The following is a 15,737-nucleotide window of genomic DNA, read 5'->3' as shown; positions in this document are numbered from 1 at the left end:
TAGGATTTCTATTGGTATTAGTCTGCAGGTATTAGTGTGACAGGTAAGTCCAAAAATATTTAAGAAATAACAATGATAATAATAATTATTATAGCAAATATTTATATTATGCTTCAACATATTTGAAGCATGTTGTATATATTATCTAATTTGATCTTCACAACAACTCTGTGAGGTAGGTGCTATTATTATAGCAATTTTAAAAATGAGAAAACCGACACAGGAGAGGTTAAGCAATTTGCCCAAGGTCACACTGCTATTAAGTATCTGAGACTGGATTTGAACTCAGGTTTTCCTTATTCCAAGTCCAGAGCTCTATCTACTATGCCACTTATTTCCAGAACCACATCCCTTCAAGCTAGAAGAATAAAGACCTGAAAACTGGCTTGATGCAATTTGGACAAATTCTGAAGACCAAGGACAGAAGGATCTGTATAATCCTTGCTTGTGAATGGATTTGGCGGGGAAAAATGGTATTGGAACTGATGGACACAATTATGTAATTAGGGTAAAATACAGCTATATTTGAAAACTATATGAATTTTTGCATTGTTGAATAATACTTCCTTAGAATAGAATATCACAAGCAGGCCACCAGAATAACAAAAGTGAGTCTATTGGAGTAACTTTACATTCTTGATTATAGACCTAGTAAAGCAACAGCAGTCAAAAATTCCAATCCTTGATGACACATTTATCAAAATTATTCTAGTCTTCTTTTCTCACAAATCTTGAAGTTCAGCTCTCCTCCCAAGTGTGGCCAGAAATGCAGGTCTACAGCAGCTTGGGTGTGACAGGGCTGCTTCTCTGAAAGAAAGCACCACTCTCCTCCCTTAGGGAGGAGTTAAGTAACCAAACCCCCAAGTTTTACTTTCCCATGTCCTCTTCTGGCTCATCAAAAAGTACCCAAATGTAACACGTTACTAACTGGATGAAATTATGTTGTCGAACTTGTGGTTTTTGAGACAGTAGAAAGAACGACTATTTAATCAACGGCTGTTAAGCAGTAGTTTCTACCTGCTCAGCTTAGCTGTGTTTGCAAAGTTTAAGAAGAATTTATGAAATAAATCAATGTTGTATAAGCGGTATTCCAAAGAACACCTTGTGTTCCAATGCCTACGAATGTGCTACATGTGCAGTAGTTGCTTAATAAAATGTTTGCTGTGAATTTTTTTTGAAAGGACAATTTGTATGAGAAAAAAAAAACAATTTCTTAATTTGTATTTTGTCTTAATGCCATAGCATTTAGATTTTCAAGGAGCTTTAGAAATGACCAAATTAACTCTTTTCCCCCCATCCCTATTTTACAAATGAAGAAACTGAGTGAGGATGAGAAAACTAAAATCACCCAGGTCCTCTGAAATCAAAACTGGTGTACTTTTCACTCTACCACGGTGATTTTAGGGATCGTTTTCAATAAATGACAATAACCACATAATTTGCTTTGAGTTATATTTCCTTTAAAATAAAATAAAGATAAAATGTCATTCTGCGTGTTTTTCAGGCTTATTTCCTTAACAACTACCATTAAAATAGTTAAAAAAGCTCATTTGCCTACAGTCTTTCTTTCCCAGCCTTTTTTCCTACTTATGTTTTCTTCTTCTTTTTAATAATTTCTCTGCTGACCTTAAAAACTTAGCATCCTTAAAAAAATATTCCTCTGGTCTCATTCACAGCAAGATTAAGAGGGGAGTGTTACAAACCTTGGCATTTAACACTTCCATTGTTTTGACAAACTCAAATGAATCAGCACTTTCTTTTCTTGTGAAGAAAATAACACTAATAGAGGAAATAAATCATATGTGAACAATGCATAAAAGATTTGTGAGTAAAATTCAAAATAATCACATGAATTTTTTTTACCATTTTTGAGGATCTATTTAAGGGATAGTTGCTAAGAAAATGCTTCTCTTTTATAATTCTTTAAATAATAGCATTGCAATGCAAGTCATTTTAAGTTTATGATGCTTCTAGGTTTCCTTCCCTTAGGAATAATTTTTGGAAATGCACAGTTTATAGCATTCCATATTTGAATTATTCCTTAGATCAGGGCAGAGGACACGGGTTAGAACCCTCTCCTATTTAGTATGAAGGGACTAGTCATTTAAAACCTCCAGGCCTTAGTTGCCTTATCTATTAAATGAATAAATTGGACAATATGACTGCTATCTTTTCCATTCTTCAAATCCAGGATTCTCTGAGAGCACCTAAGGTCCCAAGAATCTGCCTATGAGAAGGAAAAACCCCTGCGTTTTCTTCCTATTGCCATTCTTGCTTATGGGTTTAACCAGGGCAGTCACAATGTTGACCGAGTGATTACTACTTAGCTCCAAACTCCAACGGGGGCCTGGATTTCCACTTTCCTGCTAAAACACATAGACACATGCACCCGTCCCTTCCTGCCCTCCATAAATATTTACCCTCTCTATCTATACTCAATCCTTTTCAGCTTTTCAGTTTGTATCATATTAAAGTAAGTTCAGTGATATTCAATAAATATTTGGCATTGTTTGCGGAAGTATTACTAGAAAGTCAGTCTTCTGCCAAAAGAACTTTTATATTATCTATCTCCTATGGTACTTAGATTGGACCTTGTAGGATGATAGCACAGTTAGGTAGCTGAGTGGATAGTGAACTTCAGTGCCTAGCTTGAAGTCAAGAAGACTCATGTTCCTGAGTTCAAATCTGACCTCAGACACTTATTAGCTGGGTGATCCTGGGGAAGTCACTTAACCCTATTCGCTTCATTTCCTCATCTGTAAAATGAGCTGGAGAAGGAAATATCAAATCACTCCAGTATCTTTGCCACAAAATCCCCAAATAGGGTCACAAAGAGTCAGACACGACTGAACAATAGCAAAAATATATTTAAAAAAATAGGAGGATAAGATTTGAGAAGATACTGCTTTGACCAATTACTGGACAAGACCCACGCAGTGTAACTTCCCATGTCTTTAGGTTGGATAGAAGCAGCACTGCTCCGAGCCAGGAAAGAATTCTTTCTCTTCTGGGATTTCTTCCCCACCTGGCTGACTTGGACAGATGTGCAGTATTTAGAAAGAATGAACAACACAGTCTGTTGTTCTTGATCACAACTTCCCTGCCAAGCTTTAAAAAAGGAAGCCCTGTATTGTGATTTATCTCCATGACCACAGTGGGTTGTCTGTTGTGCTCACACTCCAGAGAAAGCACAAACCAAGGTCATTTTCCAAATCATTTCGGGACCCAGTCCTATTGAGAGCTGGCAAGCTAACCAGTGACAACTTGTAGAACAAGTTTTGTCTTGTCAGACTCATTGATCTCAGTCACAACAATGGAAGTTGACAACTGTCCTGTTGGTTATAACCAAAGACAGGGAATAAATAAGGGAAAGTTAAAATACTCTTTAAAAAAATATGAATTACTCATATATAGGTTGGGCAACTAGGTGATACAATAAAAAGAGTGACAAACCTGGAGCCCTAGAATCAGGAAGACCTGAGTTCAAATCCGACCTCAGATACTTACTAGCTGTGTGGCCCTGGGCAAGTCACTTAACCCTGTTTGCCTCAGTTTCCTCTTCTGTAAAATGATCTGGAGAAGGAAATGGCAAATCACTCCAGGATTTTTGCCAAGAAATCCCTCCCCCCTCCCCCCCCAAAGCAGTCTTGAGTGGGACACAACTGAAAATGACTGAACAACAACAATATAATCACGTCCTAACTCACAAACATCCAATATACAAATGGTCACATTTGAACTTGCCTTCCTTCTCACTTCTCTTCCTCCCTCTGCTATTGCCCGGGGGGGGGGGGGGGAGGACACAGTTTTTAGAGAAACTGTGGGTTTGAGACTAGAGGGCAAAAATCGATAAAAATGAGGAAAAGTTTAGGGGAACTGATTATGGATTTACCCACAAATCTCCCTTTCCACACTACCTGAATTTTTTCACTTAACTTTATTATACACTCTAAAATTCTACCAAATAGATCCACTGGGGTTGGAAGGATAACTAATACAGGTGATACAATTAGGATCCAAAAAACTCTCAATAGGCTGATTCTAATAAGATGACCTTTCACTTTTTTTTTTTTTTGTCTTTTGGAGGGCAATTGGGGTTAAGTAACGTGCCCAAGTTTACACAGCTAGTTTTTTTGTGTTAAGTGTCTGAGGCTGGGACCCAACTTGGGTCCTCCCAACTCCAGGGCTGGAGCTTTACTCACTACGCCACCTAGCTGCCCCAACTTTTCACTTTTTTAATAGGGATAAATGTAAAGTAACATATTTGGGTTCAAAAAAGTATCTGCCCAGATAGGAAATGGGGAAGATATGATTAGGCTACAGAGAATGGACAAGATGATGGAGTGTCTCTATTTTAACGTGGTCAGAACACATCAAAAGTGTTGTAATTAGTTCTGAGTGCCATATTTTAGTAAAGACTTGGTTAATTTTGAGAGCATTGCACAAAGGGAGGCCAGGATAGTAAGGGGACTAAAATCAGTGACACATGAGAATGCTTTGAACGTATATTTAGCCTTAAAAGAAAAGATATAGAGAATATGATTTATCTTTAAATATTTGAAAGATTGTCATATAGACGGGTGAGATTTATTCTTCTTGCCCTTGGTTGGTACAAGTAGGAGCAATGTGTCAAAGTTAAATGGAATGAGATTTCAGATATATATTTTTGGGAAAATTCCTAACCAAGTTTTTCAAAGTAAGATAAACTATCTTGGGAAATAATGAGTTCCTCAATACTGCAGGTATTCAAGTAGAGTTGCATTATCACTTGCTAAGGATGTCAAAAGGGAGATTCCTGTTCCAGTAGAGATTTGATTACATGACCTTGAATATAATCTGGAATTCTATTCCTTGATTAATAACTTAATCAAGTCCTTACTAAAATTCTATGATGTAAAAATACAAAACAAAGTATATTTGGTGCACAAGACAATTTGGGGATCAGGGTAAAGTCAGACCTGCAGGGGATCATAGTTGTAGACTTTGGGAAAGATAAAGATGTTGAGCTGAAGGTATGGGGAAATGGGCATTAGGAGATGATGGACACCATCTACAAACTTTGGCTATCAACAAAAGTTGCCTACAACACTTCTCTACTATACTGAATGACCATCTGGGGACTTCCATGACTCAGTAATCAAACCGATATTATGAGTATTATATTTCAACTACTTTATGGAATACAGTTATATAAAGCTGGAAGAAACTATAGAAGCCATCTAGTCCAACCTCCTCATTTAATAATGTGAAGAAATGGAGATTCAAAAAATTGTCATTTGCTTAAGGTCACACAGGTGTATCATGGCAGAGTCAGCATTCATACTCAGCTTCTCTGACTTCAAATGCAAGACTCTTTGCCCTGCACTGTGCTGCCTCCTATAGATTAGAGAGGTTTCCATGGGCTGGGCTATGAGCCCTGCTCTAAGGCCTTTTCTGTGGGAAAATGCATTTCAAATGAATTCTAGACCCCAAATTCATTTATAAATCAAGCTACTGCCTACATTCTTCTAATTGGGTCTAAGTTTTAAAATCTCAATACTAAAAATTAGAAGGGTCAAACACATGGCATTTGGCCTGGTTTGGAGAACTATATTAAAATACTATTGCAAACAAATAAATATAAACAAAACAGAAAAAATGCAATATTAAGTCCATCTGCAGCCTGCAGGGATCTTTATGGACAGATTTTTGTTGTTGTTCAGACTCTTTAAGACCCCATTTGGGATTTTATTGGCAAAGATACCAGAGTGATTTGCCAATGCCTTCTCTGACTTATTTTACTGATGGAAACTGAGGCAAACAGGGCCAAGTGTCTTGCCCAGGGTCACATGGCTAGTAAATGCCCAAGGCCAGATTTGAATTTGGGAAGATGAATCTTTCTGACTCCAGACCCAGAACTCTATCCAATGAGCCACCTAGCTGCTACATGTACAGATTAGTGACCCCCTTTACATTTGAACTTGACATCACTGCTCTTATTCATTCATTTTGAAAGTGACCTTCCATCTATTCAAGTAAGCAATTATTTTTGGAGCATGTACCTATATTGAAGGTACTCTGTTGTGGGATACAAAGAAAGACTATACACGGTCTCTGCTCATAAAGATCTTATTACCATGTATCCTAAAATTATTTCCCCCCATGGCCACAGCCCTTATTTAACCTACTTGACATCTCCGCAAACAACATAATCAGGTTGGCATATTGGCCTTTGTGAACTACAGCAAAAACACTAACTAGTATACAAATTCTCCACATCCAATCCATTCATCTCCAATATCTCTTCTCTAAAATGCTATTCAAAACCCCCTAGGGACATAGAGGAGACAAGTAGGTTGTTTCTTTGATCAGCTAACACAAGATGATAGAATGTCAGATCTGGAGAGCAGATTGGAGGAGGGGATATCCTGTGGGACTGCTATTTTGGGGCAGTGGGTAGGGGAAAAACAGGGAGAAAATTTGTAACTCAAAATTTGGCGGAAATGAATGATGTAAATCAGAAATTAATAAAAGATAAACAATAATAAAAAAAAAGAATGTCAGAGCTGGGAGTGTGTGTGTGTTTGTTGGGGGGGGCAAGGGGAGCATTCTGAAGGGCACCTAATCCAAGTACTCATTTTCCAGAAGAGGAAACTGGAGCCCAGAAAGATTGCATGACTTGTCCAAGGTCATAAAGGCCTCCAAATACTGTGCTCTTTCTCATTTTACCTTTGTCCATTATTGGAAAAATGTGTGTGTGTGTGTGTGTGTGTGTGTGTGTGTGTGTGTACATTCTTTTTCCGATCCTGACCAAATGCTTCCTGTCATATAAATCATAGCCCCTCTAAAAGGCTCCATATCCTGGGTGGAGAGTGCTAATAGTTAGTAATTAGTAAGCTGGGTCATTTCTCAGAGCCTTACTATGTTCTATACTTTGCCTTTCTAATTACTTGAAAAGTATACCTGTTAAATAGGACAGGTTAAAAAACCACTATTGTCAGCGAAACACTGATGTTATCAAGAAAGCATGTGTCATCTAATTTCAGCTTTTGAAGGTGGGGTTTGAAAAACCAGAAATGAAGCTTTCCCACTGGCCAGCAGGGAGCCAGCAAGACTGCTTAACCTTGTGGGAATAGACTGCAGGCTAAGTCAGCACCAGATGCCCCAGGTAAGAGGAGACAATGTCAGAATGCTTGCTTCTGGGCCTTTTTAAGTTAGGGACTTGGAAATGAATTTCATTTCTCTAGTCAGGCTGGCCTATGGTAAGTTGAGATTCAGTATAAAACAAATACCTCCTTTGTGAATCTAGGCATAAAGGACTGATCAAAGCCTCCGACCAGGTGCGGTTGTACAGTTTCATTGCTCAGGGCTAATTATTCATAAAAAGAATCCACCCAGGAAAGCTGCTCTTCTGGTTTGACACCTCTTCAGGGACACTTTTAAAGGGCCCACCACATTTAATAGTGGGGGTTCCATTTCACGTGAAAGCAACAAATAATGTGCAATGGCACTAAAAAAAAATTACTCAGGTAGATTTTAAACATCACCACCACACACACGGGGCTTATTTTCAGGCTTATTTCAGGTGGAGATTCTCCACTCTGTGTTTTGCATCCCTTGCTTAAAAAAAAAGCCAATGAATGTAAGACAGCTATTTATTCAGTGTCTTGCTATAGTTCACTAATCAGTAATTTTAAAAGAACACATTTTAAATGGAGTGTTGCATAGAGATATATTGAAAAATCCAACAATAATTCAACATGCCTCATGGGAAGTGTGTTGTACCTACCTCTATCTATTAAGAAATCTAGGTTGGAAAGGATGACCATGGAGGAAGGACCCTGTCAAGTTGGAAATTCCATAATTCCATTATATTTATTATAAAGAAAGTAAAAGAAACTCATTATAAAGAAAATAGTTTAAATTATTTTATTAAAGTTATTAAAAATACATTAAATAGCAATAAATATGACATGATTTTTAATTTAAATTCCTTTCAGTTAAAATCGCCTACTTATAAAGAGAACATGGAATATGGCACTTGAACTCGAAACAGGAAGTCTGAATAATCTCTAAGGTCTCTACATACTCTAAATCTGCGACAGGATAGATTTTCATACCTGCATTGTATATCTGAAGGGGGAAAAAACCACTTGAATGAATGATTAAGATATGTTAAATGCTTATTGTGGGCCAGCCACTGGAGACATAAATAAAATAATAGTAAGCAGTTCCTGTTTTCAAGGAACTTATTGGGGAACCAGTACACTTAGGGAAGTGGTGGTCAGAAAGGGGCATTCTGGCTCAAGTAGCTGAAAAATTGGCAAATATTACCATAGGAGAATAAATTAGCACACCCTATCTAGGAACCATCTCAGGATTGGTTTGATCATGGCTCATGTTCCTGAATTAGATGGGAGGTGAAGGGTAAGAGAAGTGAAGCAATTGACAAGAAGGTTGTAGAGAAAGTGGTTAAAGAAGAGGGAGTTAAGTGAAGCAAGGGTGGGAGTTTTCTGACATAGTGTTTCTGGAGAGGCAGCTAGCAACCGGTAGAGTAGGCTTGAGGGTGGAAGCAGCTGTGGGGTGTGGTGAGGAAGCTATGCAAAAGGTGACCAGAGAGGAGGGAATGAACAAATTTAATGGTGTTTGTAGTAACATTTTCAAGTATCTTCATATTTAGACAAAACATTCTTATGAGAATTCTAGTTTGGGAGAAATTGTCAAGCACCCAATATCGTCAGACTTAAAAAGTCAAAAGTGAAAGATAAAAAAATCTAGCTCTGAGACATTGGGCAGGTTGATTGTTGTCCCTGGACCTGAGTTCTTGAGTTTCTTCATCTGTAAAATGAGATTAGACTAGATCAGGGGTGGAGAACTTGCAGTCTCAAGGCCACATGTGGCCCTCTAGATCTTCAAGTGGAGCCCTTTCACTGAATCCAAATTTCACAGAACAAATACCCAATCTGGTTAAAGGGCCGAACTTGAGGACCTAGAGGGCCACATGTGGCCTCAAGGTAACAAGTTCCCCACCCCTGGACTAGATTATCAGTTGTCTGACTCCTGGGGTCCCTAAGACATTTTGGGGGGTCTGTGAGGTTGATCTATTTTCATGATAGTAATTGTTATTTGCTTATGAAAATGTTCCTTCTTTTCCAAACTACATATGGATCTACACAGTTAAAACGATATTCCAACTATGTATTTTCCTCACATGTATCTAAATAAGGCCAGCTTTTCTTCATACACAACCAAATCAACATATCACAACAAACTGAATATAGAACCAGATAAGAAAATCTAGTTATTTTCTATTAAACCAGATATTAAAGAGATTTGCAAAAATATGTAAAACAATGCCATTCTTCTTGTTATTCTTTTGCTTTAAAAATGTAATTATTTTTCATTAAAATGTTATTTTTGTTACCATGTAATTGATTATTGTAATTTTAAGTGATTAATATTTAAAAATTTTATAAGTTTAAATGTCTACTTCTAGTATAGTTAATATTAATAAATGTAACCCACCTAAACAAAAGCTCTTTGGAATCCTCAATTTTTAAGAGTTTAAAGAGGTCCCAAACTAAAAAGTTTGAGAACCACTGGACTAGGTGATTGCTAAAGTTTTTTCTGTTTAGGCAGAAAGAGGGGTATTGTTACCTTTGCTCTTTTGTCATGAGTTCTAAACTGGCCTCCATTTCAGTATAAAATGTGTAGTCATGTCTACTACCTTGTGTTTAGAATTTTGCTTAACCCCAAGGACCTGGGGTACAAGAAAAAAAAAAAAAACTACTTCAGAGTAAAAAGATGCACATTTCCACACCCAGGCCTATCATAGATTGGCAGATTAATAAGCTTCTGTTTCCTCTATTTTAATATAGAAACATGCTCTGTTCCATTTCCAAAGTCACATATTGATACCTTGAAATCCATAAAAAAAGTTCATTATTTTCTCTGGATCTTATGCCACTATATACATACTAGTAGAAAAATGTCTTGTAAATTTGAGCTCTCTTAACAAAGTTTTTATGAATGAATGAATGAAATATTTATTAAGCACTTACTATATGGAAAACACTGTGATAAATACCAGGAAAATGAATAGAAAACTAAGATGGTCTCTGTTCTAAACAAGGTCACATTCTGATGGGAGAGATAACACTATGGAAGATTTCAGCTGTAAGAAAGATGACAGGTTCTTATAGTCCTTAGGGTGCAATGGCAATGTGGTTGGTAATACGTCTTCCTTAATGTCATTTCCACTGATAAAATATTATAATTTTCTGAAGTTGAATCATTCAACAATTCAAGGACTTTGCTGATAAGTTGTCCTTTCTCTTCCTTAACAGTTCTGTCTGTTGCACTTGTAGGAGCAGTTGCCTGGCTTCATCTTCACAGGGGTTGCCCCCGGGTGATGCCTCTGGGCACTGGACTGTAAACATTACTGGTCTTTTTTTTTCCTTGGGTAAATATTTTAATAAAATAGTTAACCAGATATATTGTTGTCGACAAAGATTAAACTGCAAGTTAATATCTAATATTAATGGTATTCCTCAATAAAATGACCATTACAAGTGATGATAATTGCCAGTCAAGAAAGAAGAGCTGTAAGAAGCAATGACTTCTACTTCCTCCATGACCATGGAAATTGTCTTCATCAGAGCAACTGTCCATTGGGCACAGGAGCCATGGCGTTGCCATTCAGATCAAGCTCCCAGGAATGGGATAGGGACCTTAGCTTTAGTCCTTAGAGTGAACAAAAGACTTCACGATGTTTGCTCCCATCCAGATTCCTGAAGGAGGATAGTGTAGAATTTGAACACTGCTGTTCTCAAGGTTCTTCAGTTCAGGGTACTGGGCTGCTTCCATAAGGGTGTGAGGGAAGATGGTGGGCAAGGTGGTGGTGATGGCTTGATCTGCATCACATTACTGCCTCTTGTTTCTCCCCCAGGGTGTCTTGCTGCTTCAGGTCAGTCAGTTTGCTTGTCCTGTGAGAGGCTGGTGGTTGGTATTTGGTGGGGATGGTCGACCTCTTTTCTCAAGGAGGACTGACATGAGTGTTAATCATAAAAGTTAGTACTTTATATAGGCCATACTATGTGCCAGGCTTTATGTTAAGCACTGTACAAATAATATCTCATTTGAGCCATACAACAACTCTGAAGATAGATGCTCTTACTGTCTCCATTTTACAGTTGAGAAAACTGAGGGAGACGAAGTTAAGTGACTTGCTCAAAGTCACACAACCGGTAAGTACCTGAGGCGAGATTTCTCACTTCAGACTCAGTTCTCTATCCACTTTGTTGCTTTACCTACCTGCAAGCTGATTTTAGAGTAAAGGTAAATGAAATAGTATCTAGTAGCATAATTTATGGGGTCTTCAGTAACGTATCCTACACCCAAAATATTTTCCCTAGAGTTTCAGAAATATTGCCAATTATGGAATGGATAACTTAATAATCTCTCCTTTTAAAATTCGGAATTTCTGATAGGGTTAAAGTGGCTGTTAGCATTACAGGTGTAATTCACACCTCTAGTCAACTAGGCTTGGCATGTCCTTTGCCTGATCTCCAGCCTTCTCTGGGAAAAAGAAATGAACCTTTCACTTACTGCTTATCATACTCATATGTGGTTGAGCCCTACATATTCCAGTGATTCTGAGCCCTTGGGGGCCATCATCTAGATACCATTCTTCATTCTCCAACCCTTTTCCTCATTGCAACCCCCCTCAACCCTCTCACCCCAAAGTCCCAACCAAATACTATCCAATCATTCTACTGTGTCCTCTGGATTTCCTGCTTCACAGGCAACATACTTGCCTTAATCTTAAGTCTTCTCCACTCCTATTCCTTCCATTTTCTAGCATTGACTGAATGTGACTCCCTGCCTCCCCCTATCCCCGGTGATACAGCCTCCCTCACCACCTCTTTCAGCAATTTAATGAATTCCCCTTGGCTCATGGATAGGGAAGTTGTAATGTTCTTTGTCACCCATTGCCACTTCCAAGTTTTCTCTTATCACCATGACTCAATAACCTCTCCTCTTTTGAAGATCCATACAATCCACATCTTCTACCAATCAAAGTCCTGATAGCTGCTGTCTGCAAACCTCCAGGACTCTCCCCTTCCTTCTTTAGTAAATTCACTACTATGCTTATAATCTTTCTTTTCTCTCCAACCCCTGCCTTCATATTAGAGGACTTCAAATACACACACACACACACACACACACACACACACACACAGTTGGTTGGTTTTTGTCCTTTGTTCTCAAAGAGGACCAAAATGACATTATTAAGTTAAAGTCAACTTACAGTGTGTCTGACTGTGGCTTATCAGACAAGCTCAGAATTCTCTACCACGGGATGGGCACCAATAGTTCATGTGAACGTTTGGGATGGATTCTCTAAATTTGTGCATCTCTCATTTCTTTTGAGCTACTTCAATTCTGCTTTGCTCATAGAGTACAGCGCCTTTTTATTTTTCTTTTTGGAGGGGTAAGGCAGGGCAATTGGGGTTAAGTGACTTTCCCAAGGTCACATGGCTAGTTTTTTTTGTGTGTGTGTGTGTGTTAAGTGTCTGAGGCCAGATTTGAACTCAGGTCCTCCTGACTCCAGGGCCAGTGCTCTATTCACTGTGCCACCTAGCTGCTTTGAGTACAGCACCTTCTTTGATGAAGGCATGCCATGCTGGGTGCTCCTGTGTAGTGTCTGCCATGTCCCACTATTCCAAAGTTCTTCAGAGAGACCTTGAGAGTGTCCTTCTATCACTTCTTCTGACCACCATGTGAGCACTTATCCTGTGTAAGTTCTCAGTAAAATAGGCTTTTAGGCAAGTTTAAGTTTGGAATTTGAACAATGTGGCCAACCCATCAGTTATGCTCTCTGAAGTAGAGTTTGAATGCTTGGCAGCTTAATTTGAGAAAAGACCTCAGTGTCTGGTATCTTATCCTGCCAGGTGATCCTTAGAATCATCCTAAAACAATTCAAATGAAAGGGATTCAGTTTCCTGACATGGTGCTGGTATACTGTCCAGGTTTCACAAACATACAACAATGAGGTCAGCACAATGGCTCTGTGGACCTTCAGTGTGGGAGTCAACCTAATGCCTCTCTCCCACACTTTCTTTTGGATCCTCCCAAACACTGAGCTAGCTCTGGAAGTGCATGTGTCAATCTCATTGTCAATGTGTCCATCCCTGGAAAGTACACTGCCAAGAGAAGTGAACTTGTCTGATATTCAGAACTTCTCCATTTGCTTTAACTGATGGTTCCACATATAAATGGTGTGGTGCTGACTGGTGGAGCACCTGTGTTTTTTTGGCGTTAATTGTTAGGCCAAAATTAGCACAAGCAGTGGAGAATTGATCCTTACTTTGTTGCATTTCAGCTTCAGAGGCCACATTGAGTTCATGATCATCTGTGAACAAAAAAAAAATCTTGCACCAACTCTCCTTTTACTTTGGTCTTGGCTTGGAGCCCTTTCAAGTTAAAGTAATTTATCATTAGAATGGTAGCTGACCTAAATACTGTGTGTATCTTCATTGAAAGCATCCGGCAACATCACTGAAAACATGCTAAACAGCTTGGGAGCAAGTGCACAGTCTTGTTTCACTTCACTGGTGACTAGCAAAGTGTGAGAACATCAACCATTATTCATAACTTGGGAAAGCATGCCGTTGTCAAACTGACATACAATACTGATGAACTTCTCTGGACAACCAAATTTTGACATAATTTCACAACTCACAGTATCAGAAGACTTGGTCAGATTGATGAACATAAATATTTATATGTGTGTGTATGTATACATATATACACACACATAGCACTTAGCACATACTAGGTTTAAAAAAAATAAATATTTATTGACTGACAATAAATGTGGTTTCATCCTAAATCTAGCTGAAGTCAGTCTTACCGAGGAAATAGGAATTTTGATGTAAGATGGGACTAAGGTAAGGGAATACATCTGGAGTATTTTGAGAGAGGAATACAAAAAGAGAAGTAAAAGAGAAATATAGATGATATTAGTCTATTTAACAACTTTGCCCAGGTCTACCTTTAGCTATCAGTTTATAAGCATATTTTAGTCATAGATCTCAAAATATTTAGTATACTTTTTTTTTTTTAAAGCAATTGGGGTTAAGTAACTTGCTCAAGGTTACATGGCCAGTTATTTCTGGGTGTGGTGCTAAGTATCTGAGCCCAGATTTGATCCCCAGGCCATCCTGATGCTGGGGCCAGTGCTCTTACTTGCTGAGCCACCTGGCCGCCCCTTATTTAGTATACTTTTATGCTCTTATTAAAGATTTTCTAATTTGTATTTGTAAATTTGAAGAAATATATGTAACATATAAAAATGGATTCCATGTCAGGGAACCTCTTTGAAAGTATTATATACTTTCTCAAATACTGTGCAGCCCATTTTCCTATTCAATTTTGAGCCCAATTCATTGACCATTGACAGTGCCTTGTTGACATATATGTCCTGATAGACTAACTCACTTGGATGCCTATCCAAATGTTTATAATAATCTGGTCAATATTAATTTTTTATCTACTTGTTTTTCTTCCTGTGCAAGAAACAGGTCAGGTAGATGTTCTTTGGAAAGATGTGGACAGGTGTCTTACAATATAAAATGTGGATGGGTTAGGAAGTGCACAATTGGAAGTTATATCCACATTGGAAAGATCCATCAAAGCAAATAATGTATGTAATGATGATGTGAATATTTATTTATATTATTAATTTATTTATTTTTAATTTTCAACATTCACTTCCACAAGATTTTGATTTCTAAAATTTCTCCCCTTTTCTACCCTCTGCTGCCCCAAGATGACATGCATTCTGATTACCCCTGACCCCAGTCTGCCCCTCCTCCTATCACTGCCCCCCTTCTCTTATCCCCTTCACTTCTATTTTCCTGTAAGGCAAGATAGATTTCTATACCCCATTACCTATATATCTTATTTTCTAGTTGCATGTAAAAACAATTTTTAATTTTTGGTTTTAAAACTTTGAGTTCCAAATTCTCTTCCTTCCTTCCTCCTCATCTACCCTCATTGAGAAGGCAAGCAATTCGATATAGATTATACATATGTAGTCATGCAAAATACTTCCATAATAATCATGTGAAAGACTAACTATATTTCCCTCCATCCTATCCCTCCTATTTATTCTATTCTCCTTTGACCCTGACCCTCCTCAAAAGTGTTTGTTTCTGATTATCACCTCTCCCAATCTGCCTTCTTTTCTATGATCTTCCCCTCTCATATTCCCTTCCCCCTTACTTTCCTGTAGGGTAAGATAGATTCCCATACCCAATTGAGTGTTTATGGCATTTCCTTCTTAAGTCAAATCCGATAAGAGTAAGGTTCACTTATTCCCTCTCACCCCCCCTTCCCTTTCACTGTAAAAGCTTTTTTCTTGCCTCTTTTATGTGAGATAATTTAGCCCATTCTACCTCCCCCTTTCTCCTTCTCCCAGTATATTCCTATCTCACCCTTTAATTTTAGGTATTTTAGATATCATCCCTTCACATTCAACTCAACCTCTGCCCTCTCTCTGTCTATCTGTCTGTCTATCTGTCTGTCTATCCATCCATCCATCCATCCATCCATCATCCATCCATCCATCCATCCATCCATCCATCCATCCATCCATCCATCCATCCATCCATCCATCCATCCATCTATCCATCCATCCATCCATCCATCTATCTATCTATCTATCTATCTATCTATCTATCTATCTATCTATC

The 15,737-nt window shown here is 38.2% G+C and overlaps 1 protein-coding gene and 1 long non-coding RNA gene across 2 annotated transcripts in view; both read left to right on the top strand.

The window, feature by feature from the left end:
* Window positions 1–15,737, top strand: part of LOC138170484 (desmocollin-3-like) — a 375,256-nt gene that overhangs the window by 14,765 nt on the left and 344,754 nt on the right. The window lies entirely within an intron of this gene.
* Window positions 6,989–15,737, top strand: part of LOC138170483 (uncharacterized) — a 114,835-nt gene continuing 106,086 nt past the window's right edge. Inside the window, exon 1 of the long non-coding RNA XR_011170636.1 lies at window positions 6,989–7,147. This is a non-coding gene — a long non-coding RNA (uncharacterized lncRNA). The remainder of the gene's footprint in view (window positions 7,148–15,737) is intronic.

This window comes from Petaurus breviceps, unplaced genomic scaffold (genome assembly GCF_028583685.1).
Source record: "Petaurus breviceps papuanus isolate PSGF00001 unplaced genomic scaffold, PetGlider_PUasm1.0 38, whole genome shotgun sequence".
Lineage (NCBI taxonomy): Eukaryota > Metazoa > Chordata > Mammalia > Diprotodontia > Petauridae > Petaurus > Petaurus breviceps.
The sequence above is the reverse complement of the archived record's forward strand: the minus strand, read 5'-3'. Positions and strand labels throughout refer to the sequence as shown.